Source organism: Peromyscus californicus, unplaced genomic scaffold (genome assembly GCF_007827085.1).
Source record: "Peromyscus californicus insignis strain IS unplaced genomic scaffold, ASM782708v3 Scaffold_23__1_contigs__length_62951481, whole genome shotgun sequence".
Classification (NCBI taxonomy): domain Eukaryota; kingdom Metazoa; phylum Chordata; class Mammalia; order Rodentia; family Cricetidae; genus Peromyscus; species Peromyscus californicus.
In genome coordinates, this window is record NW_026294534.1 from 58,908,025 (window position 1) to 58,925,143 (window position 17,119).

At 41.1% G+C, this 17,119-nt stretch overlaps 1 protein-coding gene across 2 annotated transcripts in view; it reads right to left on the reverse strand.

Annotated features, from left to right (window-relative positions):
• Positions 1–16,051, reverse strand: part of LOC128119185 (zinc finger protein 431-like) — a 29,942-nt gene extending 13,891 nt beyond the window's left edge. The window contains exon 1 of one of the 2 annotated variants that reach the window (XM_052752436.1): positions 15,984–16,051. The gene's annotated coding sequence lies outside the window, so the exon portion shown is untranslated. Of the gene's footprint in view, positions 1–15,884 lie in introns of both variants that reach the window. The other variant, XM_052752437.1, reaches the window with a different exon arrangement.
• Between the last annotated feature and the right edge of the window lie 1,068 nt (positions 16,052–17,119).

Sequence of the window (17,119 nt, forward strand, 5' to 3'; positions counted from 1 at the left end):
GTGATTATATTTACAGTAGCCAGGAAATGGTAACAACCTAGATTTGCATCAACTGATGAATAATGAAACTTTGGAATACACAACACAATGGAAGGAGCTGGAAACTGTTATTTTGAGAAAGGCAACCCAGAGAAAGGAAAGTAAACATCCCATGTTTTCTGTCACTGTGGAGGTTAGTGTTAAATCTTCAGATATGTGCCAGACATGGTGGTGCACACCTTTAATCCTAGCACTCAGGAGGCAGAGGCAGGCAGAGCTCTGTGAGTTCGATAGCAAAACAACACAGAGAAACTCTGTCTCAAAAAACAAAAACAAACAAAAAAAACCTTCAGATATGTGTTTCAATTTTAATACCAATAGAGTTCATGAAATTAATAAAACGCCATGGGAATTGCTAAGGAAAGAGAAGAGATAGAATGCAAAGATATAAAGAATGCTTCAGGGAGTATTAAACTCGGATGGAGGAATGGAGGTAGATTCAGAAGTGAGAGGGGAAAAAGATAAAAAAAAGACATAAAAATTTACATACACTCAAACACACACAGGAGAGAGAAACAGAGACAGAGACAGAATTAAAATGGAGTTACTTGGAAACAGATCAACAATGCCCCTACTGGACACCAGAGGGAAACAAATGAAAACTCTGTGCCATGTGTAAGTTACTTCTTTCAGGGTTCTTGCCAACTGGGTCCCAAAAAAATCCCTCAAATGTTACATTGTATTGCTATAGCGCTTGGTTATCCTCAAGAACTTGATGATAAGACCCTATTGATGAAGACATCATATGCTTGAGTCCTGGAGCATGGCAAAATCAACATGGTAAGAAGCAGAAGCTTTATCCCTACTGACTTGTTTTCATAGTGCTGGAAGGTGCTATGCAAGAAGTGGAGGAGACAAGTAATCATGAGTCATGCCCAACACTTCAAGCTACAGTAAAGACTGACCTTGCAAGACCTGCCCACAACTACAATAGTAGCACAAATATCGTGAGAGTAAACAACCACTTCCTGACAATCTACGTCCCTCTCCACAGGATGAAACACATGCCTGGTACTACTGTTAGACTAAGAACCTAAGGATAAATAGGTCATGGGCTTTAGGGAAAAGTGTATGATAATCATGCTGCTAAGTGGACATAGAATTAAACTGACTTAAAAGAACTGATCATTCTATCTATAGATAAATGGACCTCCCACCCCTCAACTTAGACGTTTCTAATTGAATTAGATTGTGATTAACATGGTGGTGCATAACTGGTCAAGGTGCAGAGGGTAAGGGACTGGGGAATGCTCAGTTTTAAAGCAACATATGTAGCTCAATCCCCTCTTAAATCTCAAAGACCATTGTGGAAGATGAGGCAGAAAGAACATAAAAGGCCGACATGCACTCTGTTCCCCAAGACCCTATCCCCTGAGGTTGATCCCTAGTGGTGCAACAGATTACCAGCTGAAGCCTCCCTTCCCCTCTGCCCACCTCTCATCTGGATTCCACAGACCCTCCTCTCTACACCTCCCTCCCCACTCATTGCTGCAGCCCAGCCACCAACACCAACAGACATTCCCTGTGAACACACCAGCTGAGCATGCAAGTAAATCAGGTAACACACAGCCATCACACTCTTGAAAAATCCAGAAGGGAAACAAAAACCAAAGAATGTATCACGCATGCAACTAAGGCAAACCCAAAAATCATCACCTAGAACTATAATCATCCCAAACCTAGATGCATGCTGCCAGCATAAGAACACAGTTGATAAGAGCCAGGGCAATATGTCTCCCTTCACCAGAGCCCAGCTATCCTACCACAGCAGTCCTTGAATATTCCAACATAGCTGAAGCACAAGAAAAAGACCTTAAAACCAACTACATGAAGATGGTAGAAGTCCTTAAAGAGGAAATGAATAAATCCCTTAAGGAAATCCAGGAAAACACAAACAATTGAAGAAGATGAATAAATCCTTTAAATAAAGCCAAGAAAAAGGAAACAAACAGTTGAAAGAAATGAATAAAATTGTTCAAGATTTAAAAATGGAAATAGAAGCAATACAGAAAATACAAACTGAGGAAATTCTGGAAATGAAAAGTTTAGGAATGCAAACAAGAACTATGGAGGCAAGCTTCAACAAAAGAATACAAGAGACAGAAGAAAGAATATCAAGCATTCAAGATAAGATAGAAGAAATGGATATATTGGTCAAAGAAAATGTTAAATCTAAGAAAAAAAATTCCTGACACAAAACAGGCACATCTACACATGCTTAATGCTTTAAGGATAGACATGCAAGACCACCTGAGTCAGAACCTTAGACCCACATGCAGATTATCCTAACAAAGTAATCAAGACTTAGGGCTAAGAATCTGAAGTCACTGAAGAACTTTTAGAGCTCACAGTGGCATGAGCTGAGCAATGCTTTCACTAGATCACTCTGGTTCTTGTATGAGAAATACTAGGGACACTGAGGCAGGAGGACCAAGACTAGGGAAGGCTACTACAATGAGAGACCCTGTGTCAACAAAATTCAAAACAAAAAAAAATCAGACTGCTTGTATTTCAACCCGAGACTGCTGATCACAAAGTATTTCCTGTGTTTATTTTAACTCACCTCAGAAGATTTAATGAATGCAGTTCTCTCCGTGTTGTTTTAATGCATAAATTTTTTATTAAAAAAACTATTTCTATTTTCACTAGACCAGAAATACTTATTAATCAAATTCTTAAAATACAAATATTAGTATATTAAATTCTGTACCAATTTCCAACTCACCTTGTTAAAAATGTAATAAAGAAGCTTTATCCTAAGAAGGGGGAAGGCTTCTTCTTAGAGAAACTTGGTTTGATTTAAAGCTGAAATATCTTTTTAAATAGAAAACACTGGCTTATGGGGGGAAGGCCCATATAATAAGACTAGGACACAATGGAACACAATTAGGGAACAGTTCAGTGCTTATGCTGCATTGTGCCCCTGTAGAAATGAAAATTGGTCTTTCTTAAATTTATTTATTTTTATTTCATGTGCATTGGTGTTTTGTCATGAGTGTCAGGTCCCTTGGAACTGGAATTACAGACAGTTGTGAACTGCCATATGGGTGCTGGAAATTGAACCCAGGTCCTCTAGAAGAGCAGTCCCTTCTCTTAACTGCTGAACCATCTCTCCAGCCCCAGAAATTGCTCTTAAATTGTACTGGAGTGTCTGGTCCCCAAGAAGTCCTTTTCCTAAGGTCAAGCATTTAGATAAGGGTCTCCATTCCCTCAGGGGCTTGAGGAAAATATTTTCTTGGTAAAAGTAGTCATTTTCCTTATCCTCAGCAGGAGGAACTTGTGACCCTTTCTTTAATGTAAATGGTGCCTGGTAAAGATACTGAACCTTTGAGAACAATAGGCATTTAGATACTTGCTCAGTGATAGATTGGATCAGCTCAAAGGCAGAGTCCTTTGTGGGCTTAGCCATGAAAGCAAAGGTATCACAGTGGAAATGGTACCTATCTGAATTCCTTCATGACCAGGATGTGGAAGCAAAGGGCTCTGTGCCTTCCCACAATGAGGAAATAGCTCAGTTGCCTACAGTCCCCATCCCTAAAATGCTCACCACTCACCCAAAAGAGTACCCCATTGGACTGTGGGGACCAATAGAATGGTCACAGCATTTGGCTAACAAATGGTTTACTGATGGCTCATGAACCACTGATGGAACCAAAACTAAGTGGAAAGCAGCCGCTTATAGACCAGGGGAAGGAATGGCTAGTACTGAGGGAGGAATCACCAAATCAGCACAACACGCTGAAGTAATAACAACACTGATAGTAACATGAATCTCAAAAGGTCTTATTAATAAAAACCTGGGGCCAGATGTTAGGGTAAATGCTGAAAGATCAGAGAAGCAGAACAAACCACAGCCAACCTCACCTTGCCAACTCCTCAGCTGATCCTGTTTCCACAAATCCTCAGACGAAATCCTCAGCCTCCAGAAAGTCTGAAGAGAGCAAGTTACTGTTTTCTCAGACTAAAAGCCTCTCAGTCCTCACCTGAAAGATCTTATCTGAACTGCTTAAAAGACTCTAGTTCCTGGTCCTCATGCCTTACATACCTTTCTGCTTCCTGCCATATTACTTCCTGGGATTAAAGGCATGTGTCCTTCCCAAGTAAAGATCTCAAGTGCTGAGATTAAAGGTGTGTGCCACCACACCTGGCTCTGTTCCCAGTGTGGCCTTGAACTCAAAGAGATCGAGATGGATCTCTGCCTCACAAATGATAGAATTAAAAATGTGTGCCACCATGCCTGACCTCTGTGTCTAATTTGCTGGCTGGCTCTGTTCTCTGATCTCCAGATAAGTTTTATTGTGGTGCACAAATAAAATATCACCACAGCAAGCTATAACACAAATAGCTAAGGAAGGCAAAAGGAAAATCTGCATCTTCTCTGATTCATGGTGTGTGTGCAATGGTATAGCTATACGATCATCAAAATGGAAAACCACTAACTGGCAAATAAACGACAAAGACATTTGGTCAAGGGAGGCATGGATGGAAATAGCAATACACAGCAAAGACATCAAAATTTATGTAACTCATGTAAACATGCACACAGGCAAGACTAAAGAGGCATTTAAAAATAATGAAACAGCAGACAAATTGGCATCATGTTCAATTAAGATGAGAATACTAAAACTTGCTAGGGAACAAATTCAGAATAAATTATCAAGGCCGGTACGTTACACAGTTTGTAAACTTGGAAGTTTACCCCAACACTGAAAAATGAGGTGAAGTGGAGAAGTGAATTAAATCAGAACAACCCTATGAGAATGACTATTGAAAAAAAAAAACAAAAAAAAACCCACCAGACTGGAAAATTAAGAAACCTGAGAATGTTAGACTAATTAGTAAAGAAGAAATCCTAAAATTACATAAAACACTGGGACATGTAGGCACACATGCTTTGTTCCAATGGTTTTATAGAAGGAACCTGGAAAGCCTGTATACATGCAATTAGAGACTGCCACTTTGTCTAGCACTTAAAACTAGATCCAGACATGAAGCCCAATCTGTAACATGGTCTCCTAAACAATTTAATTATAAACTACAAATAGATTTCACTAGACCCTTGAATATTCACAGGAGCCTATATGCCTGCACCCTTGTAGATATAAGCACAGGGCTTAGATTACCTAGAGAAAGTCATAGACCACACCAGTTGGCAACAAAATACACAGTTGGGTGTTGGATAACCTGATATGGCTGCCCAATAATTATTGAGTCAAATCAAGGAACACACTTTACAGGTTCTAAAGTTTAGAGGTGGTTCCAGACTACAGATATATAGTGGGTCTTCCATTTAGCATATAAAACAACTTCAGCTGGCAACATAGAAAGACAGAATGGACTGCTTAAAATCAAGTTTTATAACTCAAAGATACCCCTTGAAAATGGCTATTAAAAGTGCATGCTGGCCGGGCGGTGGTGGCGCATGCCTTTAATCCCAGCACTCGGGAGGCAGAGCCAGGCGGAACTCTGTGAGTTCAAGGCCAGCCTGGGCTACCAAGTGAGTTCCAGGAAAGGCGCAAAGCTACACAGAGAAACCCTGTCTCGAAAAAAAAACAAAACAAAACAAAACAAAACAAAACAAAAAAAAAAGTGCATGCTATTAGTTAAATACTAGACAAAGTCAAATAGAGCTTTTCCCTTAGAAGAAGCTATTAAATCAGACTTGAGGTTGGACAACAACCAGATATTTCTGGACCATGCAGACTAATTCCCTATAAATGTGTTTACAGGACAGAAATGTTTAAGACTTAAAGGAGACAGAAGTCATGGCACCTGGAACAGTCAATATAATCTGGACCACAGACAAGAAGGGAAATCTGAACCTTAGAAAATTAGATGATCTACAAGCATAATGTAGCTAACCCAATATATATGATTTGTACTTTCATAGGGATAGTAAAAGCCTTAGGATTACTTTACTAAGCACTGGTGCTAACTGGGTATTATACCTTCTGTCTAGACAGAGAGGGAAATAGAACATGGCAAGGCAGAGTCATAACAAATTACACCCTGTGTTTCACAGAAACTATACCAAAGAAATTAAAAGAGAACACAAGATGGGAAAATGTCATGGTATCAATCTGCTGGGCCAAGGCACCCAGGTCACTGTTGCTGGGACTCCTCCTGTAGAATTTTGTAATTTAAGATTAACCAGTGAGTCAAGCGCAGGTTCAACAACACTATCATTCACTTCACCATCATGAACACCACTGAGATGGGCAAAGTCAGAGACATCATCACCTTCATCAACAACCATATCTATAGCAACAGGAACAATGAATGAAACAACTACCATACCAACAGCTACAATAACAAACAAACCAAGAAAAAACTATGATATTTGTGACTTACCCTACTGCACCTTGGGTGGATTTCTACCAGAATAGTAGAACCATGAAGACTTCATCCTAAAACTCACCTACACCAAGAATGCATTCTATGTTCAATATGTTCATTGTGAGGCTATTATTGGCAAATCAGCTTGGTATCGCTATTGAGGTGAATGAGAAAGGCTAATGCCCATATTGCACCAAGTTTGAGAGCTAGTTACCAAACCAGGAGTACACTGAAAACAACAATTTTAAAGAAAGAAACCCAGTGGAATGACATTTAACATTGATTTGAAGAAATATCACAGCAGCAGCAGCCGTCATCTACCACTCCCACTAGAGAGAAATCTCTCTCTTTTTTTTAATATATATATTTTAAGATTTATTATATATACAGTGTTCTGCCTGCAGGCCAGTAGAGGGCGCCAGATCTCATTACAGATGGTTGAGAGCCACCATGTGGTTGCCGGAAATTGAACTCAGGACCTCTGGAAGAACAGTCAGTGCTCTTAACCTCTGAGCCATCTCTCCAGCCCCGAGAAATATCTTTTATACCATCCTTACACCTTATAATGAAGAATAAGATTTGAGATGCCAGACATGGAAATAGCAGCAACACAAAATTCCCCTTATCATTCTTCATGCCATACATAGTGAATGTTAAGTTTGGCTACCAGCACAATAAAACCATCAGGATTGCAAATGAAATGTATACAATTATCCAGATTAGGACCAGAATGAAGAGCAAGGTTACTTGACTGAGGAGATATCAGCAACAACCACAAGAAACCCATGTGAACCTATGATTTGGCAGAACTGTACCTTTGACTCAGACCCTGATAGAAGAACATTAGGAAAGCATTTTCTCTCTTGGAATACAATACTACTACCACATGGATTCAAATGCCCCAATTCATTTTTAGACTAAAACCACACCTGAAGAGGCCAAATGTGACGGTAGTGTTTGTGTCTGATTTTCCCAACCTACCCTACTATGGTAAGACAAACATATGTAATAACCACTTGATAGGGAAGGCAGAAAATAATTCATTTCCACCTAGTGATGACTGGCTGTAAATTACAGCATTAGAGATGCAACATTATAGTTTTCCATTGATCTTAACTGACCACTGCCACAACCCTTCATATCTTATGATATTGAAGCCTCACCACATTGGTTTGTACACATTAGACATAGACCAGAGATGGATTCCTCTGGAGATTCACTAGACTTCCTGATGCTTCATATTCATCATTTATTTTTTCATGATATTAACAAACAAAAAACTGAGAAACAAAATTGGAAACTAATTGTGAAACTTACTGGACTCTTAGTTGCTTTTTTCACTAATAGAAGAAATACTGGCCATGACCCACATGTTCCTCCTTGACACTGACTGAGTTAGGATGATGCTCTACTATGATTTGCTTAGCTCAGAATCCTACACCTCAAACTCTGCTATGCACCCATTAACATTTTTATTTGAAAGTGATTGCACATCCTGTTTTTTCTAAATGTGTTTTTCAACTTGGTACATAACAAACCTGGACAAAATATAAATTTGGGAAAATAAGTATATACCAAAGGGATCACAGCAATATCCTGTGAGTTACATTGTTTTGACCATTTTGCTTAATAATTTTTAGTGTCTGAGATTTATTTTCATGCACTTATTTGTCTATTAGGAATTGGAATATTTATTGTATGCATTCTCCTTTTCCTGTTGTGGCCCAAATTTGCAAACTGCTGTGAAATTGTTAATAAATTCTGATATATGGTCCCCATGAGCACTGTGTGTGTCTCAAGGACAAGGGGATAGCAAAAAAAAAAAAAAAAAAAAAAAAAAAAGACCTTTTTACACCTAAAGCTGCACTAATAACCAGAACCCAGTGATACCACTCACTCAAGATAACCAGCACAGTCCTAGAACCCCATGATGCTCACTGAACAGTATATGAGCAGAGACCAAGAGTAATGCTCTGCTCTGCACATCTAGAGAATACATGACCGTGATCTGAACAGCAGCTATAGCATTTCCCCCAAATCCTGACCCTCGAATCAGAGACTTCTGTTAGAGACTGGACCTGAACTTCAGCTAAGATATGTCACACAGGTGAGCAGCCTTGGGGAAATAGTCTTAGGACCTTAGTTAGGAATTTAAAGTGTGAAATTTGTGTGATGACCATCAGCATAATAAAATATAACTTTTGTTATACTAACTATAAAATTAGGATCATTTTCCTATGATTGATGATTAGATATAAGTGCATCAGAATGAGGAAAGAAAAACTTTTCCAAACCAAATGTAAGATAACAGATTTTTAAAGAAACAGTGTACAACTTATATTCTGCATCTAAAGCAACTTGTTTTGCTCTAATTGTTTTATAGGTCCAAGCATTTTTGAAAACAAATTTAGCACTGCTTTTATGTGTATGTTTGTGTGTTTGAGAGAATGTCTTTCATGTATGTACAGGTGACACACCAGAAAAGAGGACAGCAGATCCCCTGGACCTGGACTAGTAGGTGGTTATGATGCTCCCAACTTGGGTGCTGGGATCTGAACTCAAGTCATGCCCAAAAAGAATATGTACTGAAATAAAAGGGGTGTATGAAGGGCTGTAGAGCCATAGTAGGCTCTAGAGGAGATCACTACCATTTGCAGAGAGAGCTCTAGAGCATGGGGTCGTTGTGTTTGGAAGAAATATCAACAGCCTAACAAGACCTATAATACTTTTTATCCAATAATCTAAGCCTTTCACAGATTAACACCAGCAAAACCTAAATAAATGAAGTAAATAAATGGTCTTTGGGAACATGATGAATCAATATTAAGATATATATGGTTAATTTGCACCATAAACTGAATATAATCCAATGACAATGTCTAACAGTTCATAACAGAAAAGCTGATTCCAAAGCTACAGGCAAAATGGAAACACTCACAATGCTCAATGGGATTATTAAAAAATAGTACACATATTGACAAAAAGTGATTTCTATATTTACCATGAAAGCTACAATAATCAAGAATGTTTATAATATTTATAAAAGAATAAAGGGGATGGAGAGAATAAGCCAAGAACAAAAGAAAGAAAATATAGTCAAGTTTTAATCAAAAGTCCAAAGGAAACTCAGCCAGGAAAACTGTGATCTTGATCTTGTTACCCAGCTACCTATCATTCTATATGTATAGAAATGTACTAGTCATAGACTTCACAACTCCCACAAAATTAACTAAAACTGATCCTTAAACTATTATGTTTCTGACCCTCCAGCTACTGATATTTCTTCCAAACAGAAAGGCCCATGCTCTAGAGCTCCCTCTGCAAATAGTGGTGATTTCCTCTAGAGCCTACTATGGCTCTACAATCCCTCATGCACCCCTTTTGTTTCAGGCAAATGCAACACCAATGATGTCCAGTCACAAAACAATGTACAAGAATAATTTAATGTCTGCTTCCTGCCACAAGGATTATGATATACAATATGGCATCTGCCCTATCCTCCTGCCCAACATCATGCACAACTGAGATACCTCTGCAGCTCAGAAACTCCTATTGTGCACTGGAACTGAACTTCTCTGAATCACACCACTGTGGCTGCTGGTAGTGTGAAGGCAATACAGACCCCATCTTAGGGTAGGGCCACTATCTTAGACCACCTGCTGTACTCAGTTCCAGGAAGGACCTCAGGAATGTGCCATAACAACTCGAACAGATACAGAGCAGAATGCTCCTGCAGACTTTCTGTCTGCGGTTTATGGCCCTTGAAGATATCTAGATCATCCGGCTGAATAGTCCAGATAATCCTGTTCAACAGGTTGTGGTTCCCCGCCAAAAGTCTAACCCAATGGTTTTAAATGTGGTTTCGCGCCCAAAGTCTAGATCAATAGTTTCAAAAAATCACCTTGCCCCATATCCCTTCTACCCAATTCCAAATTGCCAATTTCTGGCTTGCAGTTTTTCCCTATAAAAACTCTCTACACCTGGGCTCACAGCTGCCGCCACATTTCCTTCCATCTGCCTGGCGGTAGCCCAGGTTGAACCTGACAATAAAAGGACCCTTATGTGCTTACATTGGAAACCAGCTACTTGCTGGTCTCTGGGGGTTTCGAGAAACGGGTACAACAGCAGCAGAAAGTTAAAAGCATTCTAATCATATATTGCTGAAGGATGATCCCCATCATCTCCTTTCTACCAGTTTCTAAACGATCTGTAACATTTATAAGACAACTGAAAGTGGAATGCAACATTCAAAACTTCTAGAAACCAGACCTTCAGTTTCCCAATCTGGCTTTCCACTGCACACCAAAACAGTTCCTGGGTGTCCACACAGGAAACCGATATTACCAGCATCTTAGCCTCTCATGCCAGTGCAGCATAGTCTCCCCTCCCCAGGGAATCCACACTTAGAGGCCAAGGGCCACTGCCCAGGTCAACACATGGACCAACAGAACCACAGTCTAGCTTAGGGTCCATCCTACTCCCAGCAGCTCTGAGAGCTCAGCAAACTTGCTCCTCCTGGTCTGGGGACAATGACCCCCACACTCACCATGCTATGGCTTGTGGTCTTCCTTACAGCTCCCTACAGCAGAAACAGGAGAATCCTGGTAAAAACCTGTGAGCTACCTCCAACTGGTGCTTCTGACTGCTAAGCCTTCTAGAGTCCCTCATTAGCTAGGACCACCCAGTTGGGGCTCTAGACATTAGCAGTAACCCTCCTGGGTGAGCAGAGATCAAATTACTCAGACAGCACAGCTCTGCCCCTCTACCCTATGGTCAGCCAAGGCTCTAGTCTGAGAAATTTATAGTTTAGTAGAACCTTCCATTCTCCCAGAGCACTTCCTGTTCCTCTTTCAAGGCACAGGGTCCTTTGTGTTGCACATTCCATTACACACTCAATGTCCCATGCAGCCAACCCTTTGCTTCATAGCTGAGAAGTCCTACAACCAAACACACATCACACTCAAACAGTAACTGTTGTTAAAGCAAAAGAGGCCATGGATTAGAAAACAAGGGTCTATGGGAGGGCTTGGATGCAGGAAAGAGACAGTGGAATTGATACAGTTATAATCCAAAAAAATATGATTAAAAACTTAAAATAGGCTTTATGGCCATGGCTCCATAGACTATCAATTTGTATTAGATCACACCAAGTACTACTCACACCACTGTTCTCAGGTTGTACATCTTAAACCTTGAAAACACAGTCATGTCAGTCAGGGCCAGTTCTTCCATTTTGGTGGAACTAATGTAACTACAGTAATTTGTTTTCATGAATGTTTGGTTATTTATCCAGATTCCTGATTGCCTGGTCTTTGAACCCAAGACATGGCCAGTTAGGACAATTATCAATCATCTAAAGTTGATTACCTCACTACTCATTGCTAATGTCAACTACTGTCAAAGCAGGAAAGAGGGTATCTTTCTTGCCCCTCCCTTTCTGTTCTGTGACTATACCTGATTTAGAGTCAGTGAACTCAATCTGTACTCAGGTCCCTCTTCATTTGTAAGTTCCCAATAAAATCTAGAGAAGTTGGGGGACACTCACTCACTGGTCTATTTTTCCTTCTCACAGACCAGTCAAAGTCCAGCCTGGAAGGAGTGGCAGGACTCTCTTCCCATCCCTGGGCAGCAGAGGCAGGATTAGGGGTTCAAAGCAATTCTCAATTACATCCTATAAGGCAACTCTGAACTACAGGTGACTGCTGAGGGCTGCAGGAATATATCAGCTTAAATGTGCCAATTAAGCCTTACTTCCTCCTTTCCCAAACTTTACCTCTGGTTCCAGATCTCCCTTTAACTATCACCAGAGGCATCTAGCTGTACACAGCTGGTTATGGCAGAGTCACTGCCTGGAAGGATCAGGGAATTCCTCCAGAGGAAGCCAAATTCCAAGGAGCTTTTGGTGTTACTTGGCTTGTTATATATCAGCTGTCTTCTGTTATGAAAATCATGTGTGCCTTCATAGTTTTCCCAATTGACTTTTCCCTAAGAAAGGCTAACAGTGTGGACTGATCACTCTCTGGACATACACATTCCAGGTATTTGGAGAACAGCCTCAGGAAAGGCTTTTTCTGGAATCAGATATCCCCCCTAGCCACTTTCAAGGACTAGCAGTAATAACAGTCCACATGAAAGTCTCCTGATTTAAGGTAAATTCCACAAGGAGACACCGCCTAGGTCAGGTGGATGTTAAGTAATAGCTTTACACAATTTAGCTCAGACCCTCCTTTCTTACAGCCTTACTAACTTTATAGACCTCTAACTCCTTACCTAACCACTTCTAGGAATATTTAGATAACTTTCTGTGCTGACAGCTATGCACAGCCAGAACCCCAGTTCAAGCCTCCCTGTAATTATCATTATTGGCAGCATCCGGCCAGATCCATCACCAGATGGAGCAAAGTACCTTATCAGAGATACCGCTGTACTCTCTAAGAACAGACTTAAGCATCCAGACTACCTATTTGAGAAGGCCTGGCGGATGTGCTAATTAAACTTTACTTCCTCCTTTCCCAAATCTTACCTCCAGTTCCAGATTTCTCTTTAACTATCACCAGAGGCATCTAGCTATACACAGGTAGCCTAGTGACTGAGCACACTTTCCCCCACCCTGCAGAAAAACGGCAGATAGCTTGGACAGATAGGAGCCACCGGAAAAAAAGAAGGCAGTTTTATTTTCTCCCATTGACCTAGCAACTTATAGATTCTTAACATTTTCTACCCATCATGTTTGAGGTTATAGTTGAGCACTTAAGATCCCTCTTCTTAGATATTACCCGAATTTAGCCTTTAGTTAATTCATTCCCCATTCATCACTTCCCTTGGGGTTGCAAATGATAATTAACAATTACTGCCCCTCTATGTGATTCTTATCACCCCTCTGTTTGACCCTGGTAGCCTGGCTTTGAACTGCTAAGGGAATACTGCTTGTAAGTGTATTTATACCAGGACTTCCAGGGCATGGGACGGAGAAGAGAAAAGAGAATGGAAGAACTAGATGGGTAAGAACTTGAGAGGAACAAACTGAGATGGGGAAGAACTAGATTGAAGGGCTAGAAGAGAGTACTAGAGGAATGAGATGGAAGATGAGGAAGAGACAGATGAGTAAGCTAGCTGAGTAAGAACGAGCTGAAAAGGACCTAGATGAGGCAGAATTAAGATGAGAGAATTAAGATAGAACTTAGAGGGAGCAATGGATAAGTATAGAGAGGAATCAGGCAAGAAAGGAGCTAGGCACGAGAACAGAACTGAAGCTGTGTATGAAGGATGTTATGCCAGAGGAATTAAAGCAAGTGGACTATAGAGGTTGGTGTACTGAGATTCTATTTCCCGAAAATAGTCCTTGTCATTAGTAGTTCTCTCTCCTGAGCCCCTGGGATGTATAATATTAAGGCTGGTCCCTCTAATATTATACAAGAGGTGACATTGATCTAAATCAGTGGTTCTCAACCTTCCTAATGCTGTGACCCTTTAATACAGTTCCTCATGTTGTGGTGAACACCTCTCAATGGTAAAATTATCTTCACTGCTACTTCATAACCGTAATTTTGCTACTGTTATGAACTGTAATATAAATATCTATGTTTTTCGATGGTTTAAGGCCACTTCTGTGATAGGGTCATTTGATCCCCCAAAGGGACCACCACCCACCAGGTTGAGAACCACTGCTTTAAACTGATATCAGTAAATAAATAAATAGGAGTTAGGAAAAAAACAAAATGAAATTCTTAAAGACTGGGAAATATTGGAAAATAGAAACAAATAAGCTGGGTGTTGGTGGCACACGCCTTTGATCCCAGCCCTTGGGAGGCAAAGCCAGGCAGATCTCTGTGAATTCAAGGCCAGCCTGGTCTACAGTGAGCTCCAGGACAGGGACCAAAACTACACAGAAAAACCCTGTCTCAAAAAAACCAAACAAACAAACAAACAAACAAACAAACAAACAGAGATTATAGCAGTAATGCATTTAAGAAAATGAAATTTTAAAAATGATATCAACAGCTGATACCAACAGCTGTTGGGAGTGCTATAAACTGACACAGATTTACAGCCAATGGCCTGGGTCTCAAACCTCTGAGATGACTTAACTGTGTCAACCAGGACTGCACATATCTGCATAGGAGAGTTCCCTAAGTGGAAATTGAGTACTCGGTGGTTCAAGCTATGCTCCCTAAATTGTACACCCATGAACTGTTTGTCTTCATTCACATGGAAGGAATTAATAAACACTGGGAAATTACACAGAAAGTCACTCACCCTGCCCCATCAGGCCCTTCTTTATAATGGAGACCCCTGCAGCTCACTGCCTTAAACTTCAGTCTGTGATCTCGCTATTGTCTAGTCTGTTTCCCCTGCAGTGTGCACAGTACATTGTTCCTCCTCTTCTGGTCTAAAGGGAGAAGCCATGCGCTACACATAAATCCTCTTCCTGTCGCTGCAATGGACAGTCCACTATGTGACTCAAACTGGTAATTTTAGAACTCTGTGGCCTGTAAACCAAGAATTTAGGGTTGTTAGTCAGGAGGACAGCAAGGGCAATGCCCTGTGGGACTACAGACAGGGTTCAAGTCCACCTCAATCTTACACTGGAGAACTTTTACTCAAAACCACTTTTCAAAAAGAACGGAGATGCAGCTGTTCTATATCTTTATGGCACACCAGTACTTAATGTTGGTCCCCTGAGCAGCAAGGCCTGTTCTTCGCTGGGGGGAGGGGAGGGTGGGGGGGAATTGGCTGGTTATAATTTAGGGCTGTCTCCTTTGTTATGGGAATTGTAGCTTAACACCCAGTTAGTCCTGATAAACAAACATATACATTTTATCACATTAATCTGTAACAGGCATGGTTTCCATATCAGTTATCTTTGGAGTACTTGGGAGGCAGCCCTCCCTTTGCTAAATTCTACTTTGTGTGACTTAATGTCTCCTAAGAATTGGTAAATCCTTATACCATTAATTCAATTCCATCAATTCTACTTGTTTTTTGTTTTGTTTTTGGAGGGGGGGGGGTTCGGGGTGGGGAGGTTCGAGACAGAGTTTCTCTGTGTAGCTTTTGGAGCCTGTCCTGGAACTCACAGAGAGGCACCTTCCTCTGCCTCCCGAGTGCTGGGATTAACCACAGCCCAGCCTAATTCTACTTTTCTACATCACAGTTTAGCAGTGATTAACTCTGGATGGATCCTAAACCTAAATGTTACATGTTAAAAGTGCAGAACTTCTGGAAGATACTAGAGAGACCAGGGCTCTCCGAGTCTGGCAAATCTGCTTTCCATAGTGGCAATATAAGCACCACAGATGCCAGTATTTCACAGTGATGTCCACAATAAGGGTAGTCCTAAGCACAGTCCCGCTCCCAATACCCTGCACAGACACAGCCCATAGAGTGAAGTTATTCACAGGTTGCCGCGCTGGCCCTGGGAGTTACACGGACCACGCAGGACGGAGCAGAACTACACCAGGACCTCCCACTCAGCCATGGGAAGTCCTACTACATTGGCTCACACGGCTCACCCGGCTCAGCCGACTGGTCCTCCCAGTCTGGGGACAGCAGCCCCTCGCTCACCATGGCCGACCACTCCTCCCAGCCTGAGACAGCAGCCCCTCGCTCACCACTAAGCCGACTCTGTGATCAACCGCACTTCGTCCCACAACGGAGATCAGCAGAGGAAATAAGCCTAGTGCCCGGAAGAACCCTCCCATCTGACTAGCAGGTCAACTGGAGGCTCTGATTGGTTAGTGAGGCCTGAGTGACAGGACCTGGTGAGCTGAAAGGCTACAGCAGGGATTCCCAGTCTCTAGCTTCCACCTGAAGCTCAGACCTATGCCAGATTTACTGGAGATTTGTGGCAAATTCATCAGTAAATATCTCATTAATGTAAACCAAGGCATTCAGTTTTAAAAGGAAATATACAAATTCAGAAGGAGGCTAATCTTAAGACAGTGTTGCATAAGAGGAACATAGGGTATCTCAAGAGCATTTTAATCAAAGTCCACAGTAGTATTAGGACTGATAGCCAGAGCTCCATGTGTGGAAAAAGTTGGGTTCTCAGGACCTGAAGCAATCCCTTCCCAAGAACTGACCCCAGAACTTTACCAGCTCTCCCAAGCATGTTCCTGGTTTTAGAGAATGAGCTCCGCTTTTTGCTCTATACATCAGGGCCTTAGAGAAACCTCCCAAGGCCTAGGTAGGTTGCCAAACAGAGTTATGTCTGGCTATTTAAATAGTATACAGTAGTTAAAAGGACCAAACTGTTGTAAAACTGATCTTCCGGGTGTTTGATAATCATTCTCGGAGCCTATTCTAATGTGCTTAGAGAGGATAAAAGAAATATTTCTCCCCTTTCCCTACAAGGTCAATGAGGTCCCTGGAAACTAAGGCCATTGATCATTTGTTGTCTTGTTCACAGAGGTCATGGAGACCCCACTCAATAAATTTGAAATATAGTCCAGTCTACAAAAAGGAGGGTCAATGTGGTGAAGATTTTCTCAAGTCTTCAAAAGAAGCCACAGTACATAAAGAAAAGTCTTTGACTCATCCTCACATTGATGGACAACTGGTAAAAGAAAGACTAGAAGAGTCTGAGGTTCCTCTAAAGCCCAAGTGAACCCTGAGGACTAGTTGCTCAACTGGCCTTGATAGCACAGAAAGAGAGATTAATTTTGGCCACCTTTATGGGCCTCAGCATTCAGAAGAAAAATTTAACCAAAGACTAAGAGAATTGGTAACAACCCAAGGGACTGCACTC